We start from the raw sequence: 13,851 nt of genomic DNA, 5'->3' as shown, positions 1-13,851 counted from the left end.
AGAAAAAAATGGCAAATAGTGTGCTTTGATCTACATTCAAACTCCATAGTTCTTTCTTTGGATGTGGATAGCATTTTCCATCATGAGACCTTTGGAGATGTCTTAGATCTTTGCATTGCTGAGAAGGGCTAAGTCTATTAACGATTAGTCATCGCACAACCTGACTGTTACTGTGTACAACGTTCTCCAGGTTCTGCTCACTTCACTCAGCATCAGACTATACAAGTCTTTCCAGGTCTGTCAGCTTGCTCATCATTTCTAATAGCACAAAAGTATTCCATTACATTCATATATCACAACTTGTTCAGCCATTCCCCAATTGATGGGCATCCTCTCAATTTCCAATTCTTTGCCACCACAACAAGAGCTGCTATAAATATTTTTGTACATGTGGGTCCTTTTCCCATTTTTATGATCTCTTTGGGATACAGCCCTAGAAGTGTCAAGAAGCATTTATTAAGCACCTACTATATGCCACACTGTGCTAAGCCCTGGATATACAAAGAATGGCAAAAGATAGTCACTGATGCCAAGGAGCTCATTTCTAATGGATTGGAACTGTGCTTTGGGAAGATCAGTCTGGCTGCATGTATAGGATAGATTGAAAGCAGGTTGGGGTTAAGAAACTATTCCAATAGTATAGGAAAGAAATAAAGACTTGGGCTAAGTCCCTACTATGCATGTCCCAAGAACCACCTATTGGTGAAATCAGATGGAGATAAAGTTGTCACTGATTAACTGGCATGTGTAGAAAAGTATATTGGACATTCTATCACATTAAATTGGAAGCCTAGTATTGATCTCACCTTGATCTCTCCCCTTCTTACCCTTCCTCTCCAAACTAGATACCCTTACACCTTGTGAAATAGGTGGCTCATGTGATTTGAGGCATCAAAAGGCTTCCCCATCACCACCTTCTACATATATCCCCTGCCAACCTTGCATTTGGAGTCACTCTTTTTTATTAAGTCTTTATATCTCAGGAAGACTTTAGTTAGGGACATCTTGAGTCATTAGAAGTTGTTAATACATGGGCATGATAAAAACTCATTTCTATAAATTTTAAGGTTTCCAAAGCACTTTTCTATTATTTAAGTTTTTGAGGCTGGTAGAACAGGTGTTATCCTTATTCTGTAGAGGAGGAAATTGGGGCCCAGACAAGTGTAGTGACTTGCTCCTGATTTGACATAGCTAGTAAGTGGCAGAGTGGTATTCAAACTCAAGTCTCTCCTGATGCAAAAAGTCTAGTTATTTTTTTTCCTTCCGATAGCATGTCAGCTCTAGCATAGGATGATTTCTCAGGTTAGCAAATTGCCACTTATAGGGTATAGGGAGGAGAAGAGGGTAGGAAGAGAGAGATTTGGAGTATGAACTATTGCCCTGGGAAAACAGACATAGAGGAGGAGGCAGTGAGTGAGTGGGTGGGTGGAGGGGATTGGTCCCTGGGACCTCAGAAGGAGCTTTCTTTTAGTAGGGGCTGAGACATGATAGGACAGTAGAGGGGGAGGAGATCATTCTCTTTGCCTTTTGCCACCAAGGCCACAGATTGGCCATCAGTCTGTCTGTTCTATTTTCCTGGCTATGATGATACTGACTGGCAGCTGAGTCAGCCAATGAGAGGACAAACAAATGCTAGCTGATATTAAATATGCCCTCTTTCTCTCCTTACCTCTGCTAATTAAGCACAGAAAGTAGGTCCAGGGCAGCATCTTCCAATGCAAAGTCGCCCTGGAAGTGTCAGAGTAATAATAATGACTGATATGAGGTCACTTGACTACTGCTTAAAGTCTCTGCTACCATCTTTTAAGTACCTGGTGTTGGTGAGGAAGCAGAGGAGAGACTCCCATAGGGTCTGGTCAAGCCCACACCCCCTTCCAAGGGGCCTGTATTCTGTGATGCCGTGGCTACCATGACTCAGGTCTAGGTTTGCTGCTGGAATTCAAGCACTGATCTGGGGTTCGAGAGACGGAGACTCAAGCTCTAACTTACTAGCTGTGGGACCTTGGGCAAATCACTACCTCTCCATGAGCCTTAATTTTTTCTTTTATAAAAATTAGAGGATTGTGCTACATGATCTCTAAGAGCCTTTCCAGCTCTGACATTCTATGTTCTAAGATCTTTCCTAGTGCTACCCTTCTATATTCTTAGCTGCCTTCTAGTCCCGATATTTTGTTTCTAAGTTCTTTCCCAAGCCCTCTACTTTATACTGTAGCAAGTCTGACAATCTATGTTTAATATTCTAAGGTCCCACTCAGATCTGGTATTACATGACTGATTCCTCAGAGCTCCTGTAACAGTTACTGTCTGCATCTCAGCACAAATTACCTTTAAAAAAACAGTATTTTATTTTTTCCAATTACATGTAAAGACAATTTTTAACATTCATTTAAAAATTTTTTTGAGTTTCAAACTTTCTCCCTCCCTCCCTTACCTCCCCCCTCCCTAAGAGGGTAAGCAATTTCATATAGGTTATATATGTACAATCACGTAAAATATTTCCCTATTAATCATATTGTGAAAGAAGAATGGACCAAAAGCAAAAAATAAAATAAAATAAAGAAAGTGAAAATGGTATGTTCAATCTGCATTCAGACAGTTCTTTCTCTGGATGTGGATAGCAATTTCCATCAAGAGTCCTTTTGGAATTGTCTTGGATCATTGTATTACTGAGAAGATTTAATGAGGAACGTCTCATGGCCCTGACTAGACTTAGTTTCTGGGGTGCAAGAACTATGTCTTATACTCCATTCAGCCAAAAATCTGGCCCAGTGCTGGGTATATGGTCAGTGCCCAACTATTATCTGTTATTTACAAAGTTAGCAAAGTTGTCTCTTTCACACATATAGAATGATTTAAATAATACATTTATTATTTATGACACAAAATAGTAATAATATTTTTATAATGAAATATTATATTTATAATTATAATCACTAGGCATGCTTTAAAAATCTCTGGTTTTGTTCATGGCACAGTAGAAAAAAATACGTGTAGACATGCCCATATGCATGTACATGTATGTATTTATTCCACGTGTATGTATACCTGTGTGCCTGTACCATGTATGTCAATAGACACGTGTATGCATGCATGTGTTTTTATTTGAGTTTATTTGATTCAGAGTTCAGCAAATGAGTGTTCCTCTTCGAAGTTCATGGTTCAGTTCAAGTCCCTTTTGAGAATGCAGAATGAGAAGGTTTCTAGGACCCAGCTAGTTCGGTCTTCTTTAGGCTCTTCGGAGTGATTACAGGGTGGGAGGTAGGATTCTGGGCTTAGTGGTATGTATGAATGAGAGAGAGAGAGAAAATCTGAACTGAAAAGACTTGTGGTAGAATAGCTCTGCCGTCGCCAGGCAACTGACCTGACGCAACCAAAAAAAAGTCCCTAAAAAAAAAAAAAAAGAATAGCACCGCGAATTCACAGGAGCATGGGAGAAAAAGGGAGGGAGCGAGAGGGAGAGGCAGCTACTGAGACAGTAATCAAGAGGCAAGGAAGCAAGGAAAGCCACACCACAAATAACAAGTTGGGTGTATGAAGGAAGAAGACAGAGAAAATATGCCTGTGGAATATTAAACGGGACGGCCTCATCTGTGTGTGTGTGTGTGTGTGTGTGTGTGTGTGTGTGTGTGTGTGTGCGCCCCCGGGCACTCCGATGCCTGGATGTGTGCAGAAGACAGAGGAGCAGGACCTGAGGCTTCTGCTGCCACTGGCATTTGAAGGACCTTGATCCCTCCTCCGGGTGAGTTTCCCCATCTGAATATCCTCTTCAGACAGGTTCCATTTGGAAGAGTTTGGGGACAGACGTTTATCATGAGACTGAACAAAGCTACGGCAAATATTCTTGTGGGAAAATGATCAGGCTTTGGCAGGCATGGGAGAGGGTAGCCTCAGATGTAGGGGACTGTTTTTCTGTTTTGCTGCATGTCTTGGTTTTCTCAGCTTCTCAAGCATCAGTTTATTGCAACTGAGTTGGAAGGGGGGAGGGGAAAGGGGGAGAGAAAGAACAATAGCAACCCCCTATCCCAAAGTATCTCCCAGTGGTCTCTCACAGACCTCTATATGATTAGACCAACACAGCAGACAGACACACATACACAACTACACACACAGAACCACGTGCTCATAGGAAAGTGGGGCTGGGGGCAGATGACTCATCCCCTTTTGTTGACATCATTTAGCATATGAGAGAAATCCCTAACGATAGAAAAGCTAGATGGTGTGGTGGTTAGAGATGGACAGCTTAAGTGCCAGAATTTCACGAATTATTTCCCTAACTTTATTCCCAGATGTCATGGCAGGGTACCTAACCCATGTGTACCCCAGGCACAAGGAAATGAAAGTTCCCAGTTTCTGTTAGTAATTCCCCCAAACAACAGTCGAGAGTCCAGGGGCCAAAAGGCCAAACCTAATGGATGAGAGGAAGCAGTTTAGCAGATATCCCTAAGAGCACCTTGCAAGGTCAATAATTGAAGTTTTCATACCTATGGGTGCTTTAGGAACTAAGACAAAGTGAGAAACTTCCCACCCCAAAGGGACTATGAGACCTTTCTTTGCCAAAGTCATAAGCACTGGGTTCCTTAGGTTTGGCTTTTTTTTTTTTTTGTAAGTCAAAAAATTGCTGTTGCTTCTTTTTGGTTGTTTTTGTTCTGAATGATGCTTAGACATGGGCTTGTGGCTTTGGGTATCTTCTGGGCTAATTAGTACAGTGCTTGGCACATAGTAAACCTTGTTGGTTGTTGAATGATTGCAAGGCAGCTTTGCTCTGGGTTGGTGGTAAACAGATCCACCCCCACCCCGCCTTTCTTGACTCTGGACCTCAAGCAGGGTCTCCCAAACCAAGTTTCTCCATAAACTCCTAGTGAGCTTCTGGGTCAATATGACACCCCCTCTCCCAATGATTACTTTGGAAAGCGCCCTGTCAGCAGGAACTCATGCCAGATCGTAATGACTGAAGGAAGCAAGGATGAGCTGGCTTAGAGGGCCAGTTTCCCCTTTGATCTGATGAAGCCAGTCCCTACCAACCCCTCAGCCATAAGCCAAAAATATGGAGAAGGCTGAACAAACTCCTGGGAAATAAAGGCAAATGCGGTCATCTCTAGTTTGAAAGTATTCCACATTGGAGAAGTTATGGGATTAGGATCTGTGGTTTCTGCTGCTGGTTTTTTTGTTTTTTTTTTAAACAAAACCTTGACAAAGCTGCCTGGAGTTATTCGCAGAGGGAAATCTTGACTGAGTTTCTTGTCCCTGGTCCTGTGACTTGAATTTTCTCCTCACTCAGCACCTAGGAGGTAACTTCTTTCCATTCTCCATTCTCTTTCCTTGGATCTTTCAGAGTGATAAGAATCATCTCTTGGCTGAACCTGGATCTTTCTTCTCAAGAATTTAAAATACTTTTGAATAACAAAAAAAGTAATAATAAAAATAAAAAAGACTGAATCCAGCTCAATTGAAGGACAGAGTTTAATCTCTCCCCAGTTTAGTCTCCTGTCCTACTCTCCTATCACCAAATACTGTCCAAAGCCTGCAAATTCCATATACATTAGCATCCTTGCTCCTTTCTATGTCCATTACCCAGTTACATTTGCCATTTTAACCTGTAAGCAATTTTGGTGAATGACTTGCCCACAAGGAGATTTTTAGCAGCCTGACCTCCCCCTAAAAAAATGTCATCAAAATAGAAAAGGTTGCCTATCATTGCTTTCCCTGTACCAGTAGGCAGGAGTCTTTGCCGGGCTGGTCACATAGTCTGATGATACTGAGTCAACTAGCATTTATTTGACTGACTGACTGACTGACTGACTGACTGACTATATATTCTAATGAAAGACTCATTTTGGTTCTATTCACCAATTCAATTTTCTTTGCCAAGCCATACTTTTTCTCCTTAAGCAATGACTGCTTTACTGAACCTTGTGTACCAGTGTTGGAGTTGGAGAGGGAGGAAAGGGTCAAGGGGTGAAAGAGTTGGTGATTGGGGTGGGCAGGGCCAGTTGCAAAAGGGAAGAGGGATGGATGAAAGGTCATGAAGTGGATGCTTTATAGATATGTATCTGGGGTATGTGGCAACAATGCTGACACCACCCTTTAAACTCCCCTTCATTTTTGCAGTTACTAGCCCACCTGTTTTTCAGATCATACATTTCATTGTTATAATAACTTTTATTGCAACTTTTTTTTGCATGTAAGTCACTGTTAGTTACATGTCAGTGCTTACTTATGCCCACATATGCCTCTACATTGCCCTCAGGATCATCTGTAGTTTTGATTCTTTACGGACTGTGGTCTTGCCTGGCTCTGCTCATTGGCCCTGCTTTTTACAGGGCACATTGCTGTGCTGGTGGGTAACAATCTCCACTACTTCCAACTTTTGACTCAGCTGAAATCTCTGGCGAGGGCACTTCTCGACTCCTTCGGTACCCTTGATACCAGGACCAGAAAAGCTTCATTTTCTGTTCCATTCCCTCTGTCTTAGCTCTGAAACCTGCCACTTCCTGACAAAGCAGGACCCCAGCTCTAGGCACTAATCTTTCTTTCCTCTGTTTTTAAACTCTCTGCCTCTCTTGCACAGAGTAGAACTCACCAAGGAAATTCATTCCACAGGGCAAGTCCATTATCTCTGCCAATTAAGAAATGAATGTGGCCACTTAAATTCCAAAAGGGCTTTTTGTCTCATACCTACAGCAAACTTGGCCACACCAAGCGAGTCTGGGGCTTTGCCCCACATCCTCACTCTATGAAGACTCATCACAGTTTTCTACATGCCATCCATCCCGCCCTCTTTTTCCTTTGTGACTCTTAGTCTAGCTTTTTGTCCATCTGAAACTCTTGCCCAAGAAGCAGGGACTGATGGAACAACTCAGTGGGCTACCCATGCAGCTGCATGTCACAGTCTGGACACATAGGTATTTTTCATCTCCTTGGTTCTTCTTTCATCTTTTTTCATCTCCTTGGTTAAGTGTCAGGTTGATGATGTCTTTAGACCGGCCAAGAATCTCAATGAGGTTGCTTTATGATAATCTGAGACTTAATACAATAAATAAAATATCATCGCCAAAAAAGAATATTTGGAGGACCTCTCTGTGTGGGAGTTCTTAACTTGGGGTTATTAAACTTAATTTTTAAGAATACATATTTTGATAAGTATATTTCAATATAATTGAGCTCCTTTATAAGCCTATGTGTTTTACTTTATTCATTTAAAAATATTGTTCTGAGAAAGGGTCCATAGGCTTTATCATACTGCCACTGCCAAAGGGGTTCATCACACACACAGACACACACACACACACACAGACACACACACACACAGACACACACACACACACACCGGAAAGGGCATTCCTTTTCTATTAGGACTCTGCACAAGCATTCTCCATGGCTGAGGCAAACACCTTTGGCAATCCTATTTGCCCCAGTTGCCAAGATGGTAATTGGTAAACAACGGTATCTCTGTGACTGCCTATATCAAGGAATACTGTATGACCACAATATATGCATATGCCACACCTTGTTAGGGCAGAGTCCACAAGGCTACATTTTGTTCTGCTGAGCCCACTGCTTTTCAAAAATAAACAACAAACAATAAACAAAGCAAGCTATTGTATCCTCTGCCCCCCTCAATCAGTTGTGAGATGTGCTTTGCTATAGGCAGTCATCTGCAGTAACCTCCCTGTTTGTATTTTCCGCAAGGATAATCTCAATACATGTGTGGATGAGGACAGTTTCATAAAGATTTTATAGAGATAAGGAAATGAGTTGTTAGTAACTTGGTTATAGCCAAAAAATAAAATAAAATAAAATTCTATCAGTGATTTTTCTATATCCCTACCTCCCCCCATTCTTTTGGAATTTTCTTTGAGATAACTTAAAAATGGATCCCTGAAAGCCTCCAGTATGAACTTCTTGTGTTATGTTGTTGTTTTGTTATTGCTTAGTCACGTCTCACCCTTCATGACCCCGTTTAGAGTTTTCTTGGCAAAGATATTGGAATGGTTTGTCATTTCCTTCTCCAACACATTTTATAGATGCAAAAACTGGGGCAAAGAGGGGTAAATGATTTGCCCAGAGTCACACAAATAGTAAGCATCTGAGGCCAGATTTGAACCCAGGAAGATGAGCCTTCATGATTCCAGGTCCTGAATTAGAACCATTGTGCCACCTAGTGGCCCAGGATACAAATACAAAAAGTCAAGGGCAGTCACTTCCACTTCCCTCAAGGAATTTATTCTAATAAAGAAAATGACAAAAATTGGGGAATAGTAACTAAAGTGGTTACTGTAGTTTGGAAATTTATGGGAATGCTAAGTGGAGTCATAGGAGGATAGATTAACATAATCTTAGTAGTAGCAAAGTCAGGATTGTTTTGATTATGGTTCCAGAATTGGGATGAGGATTGAGGGTTCGAATGTGGTTCGATGGGCAGAAATTCTGGATATATAAAGGGTTTCTATACCCCCAGCAAGTAGTCACCTAGCTCTCATTTAAAGGCCCTCTCTAATGAAGAGAATTCACTACCCACTGAGGCAGCCCATTTTCACTTGTACTTAGTTTTAGCTTTTAGGTGGTATTTCCTTACACTGGTCTGAAATCTTCCTTTCTACACTTTTTATCCACTGCTCCTAATTCTGCCCCTTGGGGCCAAAATATATAGCTTTCATCCCTCTTCCATGTGACAAATCTTCAACAAACTACCATGTTCTCCACATAAGTTTTCTCTTCTCCTGGTTAGACATCTTAGTTTCTTCATTTGATCCTCATATGCCATGAGTTTGAGGCCCCTTCCTATCTTAACCTCCTCTGGATGCTCTCCATCAATGCTCAGCCCAATGTCCTACATCCTCTCCCATATGATAGGACAAGTCCACTGATATAAGCCAGTATCCGCCTTGACCCGTGGGAGCCCAGGTCAAGGATCAAGGCACTTTATGAGTTAGGTCAGCCTGTTAACTCAGACCAAGAACCATAGCAAGAATTGTGATATCAAGCAGAGACACAAACTGCAGTCTCCCTGACATCTGTGGTTTACATAGCCACGTTGTTTTCTCTCAATCCTCCACCCAGGCTGGGGTGTTTATGAGTCTGATCTCTCCCCTTGACTCTCCTGCCAATTCTGTATGGGAAGCAGAAACTAGCAGTCAATTCTTCCCCATAGAACCATCAGTCTCTCAAACATAATGGGGAGAATACTGCTCAGCATCTCCCAGTGCTTTTAGGAAAGCTAGTGACCATGACTGATGCTCAGGTCAGCAAAGCAGGATTGAATTAGGAGGTAGACAATCCCTGAAACTCTCATGGCTTTGTTCTATTAAATAGAGTTGTGGGTCAGGATTTTGGAAACCTCCACCTGTGTCTTCTCAGTCTCACAGCACTAACAGTGTGAAAGAGAAAAAGTCAGAGAGGATCTTCGCTGTCTTCAAACCAAGAAATTTTCCAACTCCCTGTGGCCCTGAGCCAGATTCTTCACCTCTTTCTCCTCTTCGCCTCCACCTTCACCTTCCAACTCAACTTTGGTGCCATGTGTCCTAGTGTCTTACATCAACTGGCGTGCTTCAATTTCATCTCTCCAAATTAAAATTCAGATTGTGGGCTACCTCAATACCCACTGTACTTTGCTCAGTCTGGACAGTGACTGAGAAAACACAACTCAGAAACTTCAGTGCTACATCCAAACCAGCTTGCCTTCTACATATGCATATAGTGCCCCACTGTTTTGTAAGTAGGTTGACCCATGAGCCAAGCAGCCCTGCCCCAATTTAGGAAAAACTTCAAGGGCTATCACATATTATTTAAGTTGTTAAAGTTTTTATTGATGCCTTTTTGGTTTTTGATTAACTTCATTTACCACCATATTCTTCTCTCATTTCCTTCTTAGAGAATCCATTCCTTATAACAAAATTGTTTTTTTTAAAGAGAGAAAACCAAAAAAATTCATAAAAATCAATCCATTGACTAACTCTGTATACCATGTTTCTCACCCATAGTTTCCCACATCTGCAAAAAAAGATGGGTGGTAGATTTTCTTAACTCTGCGGATAAGATTGATCATAATTACTCAGGGTATTTTTTTTTGTTCTTCCCATTTGCAATGTTGTAATTATTGTGTATATTATTTTCCTGGTTCTGCTTTCTTTATTATTGTATCAGATAATATAATTTTTCTCATGCTTCTCTGAATTCTTCATATTTGTCATTTTTAAAATAGCACAGTAATATTCCCTTTTATTCATTTGCCACAATTTGTTTAGTTTAAGGTTCTTTTAATAAAACCTATCCAGTTAGAAAATACTTGGGAAAAAAGGAGATTCACAATGCCATAGGATGATAAATAAATTCTTAGGGGACATTGAGGCTTTTTGAACTCAGATTTTGTTAGTAGGAAGATAAAGAAAGATGAACCAATTCCTACTTGGGTAGAGTTTTTTTTTAATGCTTTGTATTTCTATTCAGCACCAATATGGCCAATTACTGTGAAAAAATTGTATGTGTTTGAGGAGAATCCATGCCGATATGCAGAGACACAGACTTTTATGTAAATAGGGCAGCTTCCACAGGGAGGGAGGAAAGGGGAGGACTGTAAAATGCTGGGATGGGAGTTGTGAAGATATTGCCTTTGGAAATAGAGCAAAGTGTAAGTTATGATTCTATTTGTAAGAAGAGATGAAATTTTAGAGTTAACTGTTCCATTCTACTTAGTCCTGAATTTGGAGTAAGAAGACCTTGGTTCCTGGATCTGACATTAATAGCGTTATTTTGGGCAAGTCTTTTTACACCTTATTTCCTTAGCTGTGAAATGAAAATAATAACACTACTTTCCGCAGTCATGCTAGCAGTGTGGGATAGTTGAATGACAGTTGAGTTTGGAGTCCAGAGACCTGAGTATAAGGCTTTGCCCTGCCACTTAACTAGCTATGTGACCTTAGGCAAATCATTTTAACCTCAAAGGGCTAAAGTTTCCTGATTTATAAAATGAGGGAGTCACACTAGATGAATGAATGAACAAAAAAGCATTAGTTATGTGCCAAGCACTGTGCTAAGTGCTAGGGATACAAATACAGAAAGAAAAGCAGTCTATGTGATTTCTCTTGGGAATCTTGTCAGCAGCTCTGGATTCAATTATCTCTGTGACAATGATTCTTAGATCTATTTGTCTAGTCCTAACCTCTCTACTGAGCTCCAGGCTCACATCTCCAAATGCCTGTTGGACAAAGTGGGTGTCCCACAGACATTTAAACTCAACATGTTCACAACTGAACACATTACCTTTCTTTCTAAGGCCCTCCCCTCTTTCCTGCTACTGTCAAGGGCACCCTCATTCTCCCAGTCACCAAGGCTCACAAGCTAAGTATCATCTCCTTCACTGTCTCTCACCCTCTATATCCAATCTGTTGCCAATGCTTGTCAACTTTACCTTCATACCAGCTCCCATGTGTGCCATTTTCTTTCTTCTAACACTGCCACCACCTTCTTACAGGCCCTCATCACTTTAATACTGGACTGCCTCAAGTTTCTGTGTACTCCAGTCCATCCTCCATTTAGCTATCAAATTATTCTTCTTAAAGAGCAGGTGTGTCCATATCAGAGAAGCAGTTAGTGGTGCAGAGGATTGAGCACTGGATCTGGTGTCGAGAAATTGTTGTTGTTTAGTTTCTTTCAGTTATATCTGACCCAATCTGAAGTTTTCTTGGCAAAGATACAGAAGTGATTTGCCATTTCCTTCTCCTGCTTATTTTTCAGATGAAGAAGTGAGGCAAGCAGGATTAAGTGACTTGCCCAGGGTCATACAGCTAGTAAGTGTCTGAGGAGAGATTTGAACTTAGGAAGATGAGACTTCCTGACTCCAGGCCTGGCACTCTATCCACTGTGCCACCTAGCGTTGAAAAGACATGTTCAAACATGGCCTCAGCCATGGGAATCTAGGCATATCACTCAACCTCTGTTTGCCTCAGTTTCCTCAATTGTAAAATGAGGATAATAATAGCATCTAGCTTGAAAGATTGTTGTGAGGATCAAATGAGATAATATTTGTAAAAAAGAGTTTAGTATAATGCCTGGCACATAGCAGGAGCCATATAAATGCTCATTCCCTCCCCTCACCACCCCCAAGATCAAATATAAAATCCTCTATTTAGCTTTTAAAGTCCCTCATAATTTGGCCTCTCCATACCTTTCCAGTCTTCTTACACTTTACTCCCTACCACATACTCTCTTATAGCGACACTGCCCCTCCACTTGCTGTTCCTCTGTTCTACATGTCACATATGACTTTCTACCTCCTAACACCAACCATTTTCACTGGCTTTGCTCCATGCCTGGAATTCTCTCCCTCCTCATCTCTGTCTCCTGGCTTCCTACAAGTCCTACCTTCTGCAAGAAGCCTTTTCCAGTCCTCTTTAATCTTAGTGCCTTCCCTTTGAGATTAACACCTATTCATCCTGTTTATATCTTGTTTGTACATAGTTTTTTGCATGTTTTCTCCCCTACTAAAATGTGAGCTCCTGGAGAGTCAGGATAGTTCTTTGCCTTTCTTTGTAGCTCTAGTGCTTAGCACAGTGTGTGGGACATAGTAGGTGCTTAATAAATGCTTACTGATTGCCTAACATTCCCTGACCTCAAGGAGCTTACATTCTGATAGAGGGAGATAACGACATATAGGGCAATGGAGCTAGGAAGGCATTATCTTGACTTGGAAAATTACAGGAATGGTTAGTGCAGCCATTAGGTAATGGAGTGCCAGGTGCAGTGACAAAACTGATTTGATCCAGAAATGAAAATGGTAGAGGGTAGACAGGGGGTGAAGGATGTGGTAATGTAGCGGGCAACTGAGACAACCGACAAGCAGAAATCATTTCCCAGGATCAGAGTTCCAGGCATGCAAGGGCTAGAGGTTTCTGGTCTGGGAGGCTTGGTGGCTAATAAGATTGCTGGAAAGTGAAGTGATCCTTAAGGTTCCTAGTTCTGTCATTTTATGATATGTGAAAGAGCTTTGTAACCACAAATAACTTGTCATATAAGCCCTTCTTATTTCTTTGTTTGGTTAAGTATTTGGCAAAGCAATACAGTTGTGATTCCATCCTTCCAGGCTTAGCTCAGGCCCACCTCTTTCCTGAAGCTCTCTGTCACATATAGCATGGTAGAATGCTTATAACCCCATCTGTGTTCCTACCACCAGGAAAATTTGATAAAGTATCCCAACTCCTAACTTTTACAATGGAGTATGACTTCAGACTTTTTTTTCCCAGGGCTAATTGGCTCTTTCTCCAATAAGCATCTCTCCTGGAAAATTGGCACTATGCCAGGGACTGCTTCTCAGGTTATTGATGACCCTCCTTCCCCCCTGCCATGCTGGCCAGGGATTGGCAGCCATAGAGGAGACATAGTTTTTCTGTTTCCCAGGAACCTTCCTAGTTTCCCCATAGCTGCCCTGAACTCACCCCTTTCTCTTTGTCAAGTTAGTTAATGAGATCTATTGCCCCTTCCCCAACACTGAACAATGACTGTCTCTACCACTCTCCACCACCACCCCACCCGCCCCATAGGGAAGCACAGGTCTTTCTCCCTGCATTTCTTTCCAACTCCTTTTAACTGGAAAAAAAAACTAGAAAAGGGCTAACTGTACACAGCCTTATTGCTATAAATATTCTTGATAAAGCCAGAGCTTTGTGAGTCTGCTTCCAAGCAGCTGGGAACAGTATCCCATCAATTATTCAGCATTTACAGAGCACTTTGTATTTGCAAAGGACTTAACAAGCCTTGTTAAAAAAATCAGTTCTTTCCTCATAGGCTCCAGGAAAGTAAATCAGTATGGTTCTTCCCATTTTCCAGGTGAGGAGATGGAGGAAGAGTTATGAATTG

At 41.4% G+C, this 13,851-nt stretch overlaps 1 protein-coding gene across 1 annotated transcript in view; it reads left to right on the top strand.

Annotated features, from left to right (window-relative positions):
• Positions 1–3,453: 3,453 nt before the first annotated feature.
• The window catches only part of FAM167A (family with sequence similarity 167 member A), a 54,148-nt gene continuing 43,750 nt past the window's right edge, over positions 3,454–13,851 (top strand). The window contains exon 1 of the mRNA XM_027840246.1: positions 3,454–3,739. The gene's annotated coding sequence lies outside the window, so the exon portion shown is untranslated. The remainder of the gene's footprint in view (positions 3,740–13,851) is intronic.

Source organism: Vombatus ursinus, unplaced genomic scaffold (genome assembly GCF_900497805.2).
Source record: "Vombatus ursinus unplaced genomic scaffold, bare-nosed wombat genome assembly UNPS02014841.1, whole genome shotgun sequence".
Classification (NCBI taxonomy): Eukaryota; Metazoa; Chordata; class Mammalia; order Diprotodontia; family Vombatidae; genus Vombatus; species Vombatus ursinus.
Note: the sequence above shows the minus strand (reverse complement) of the source record. Positions and strands in the feature narration are given on the sequence as shown.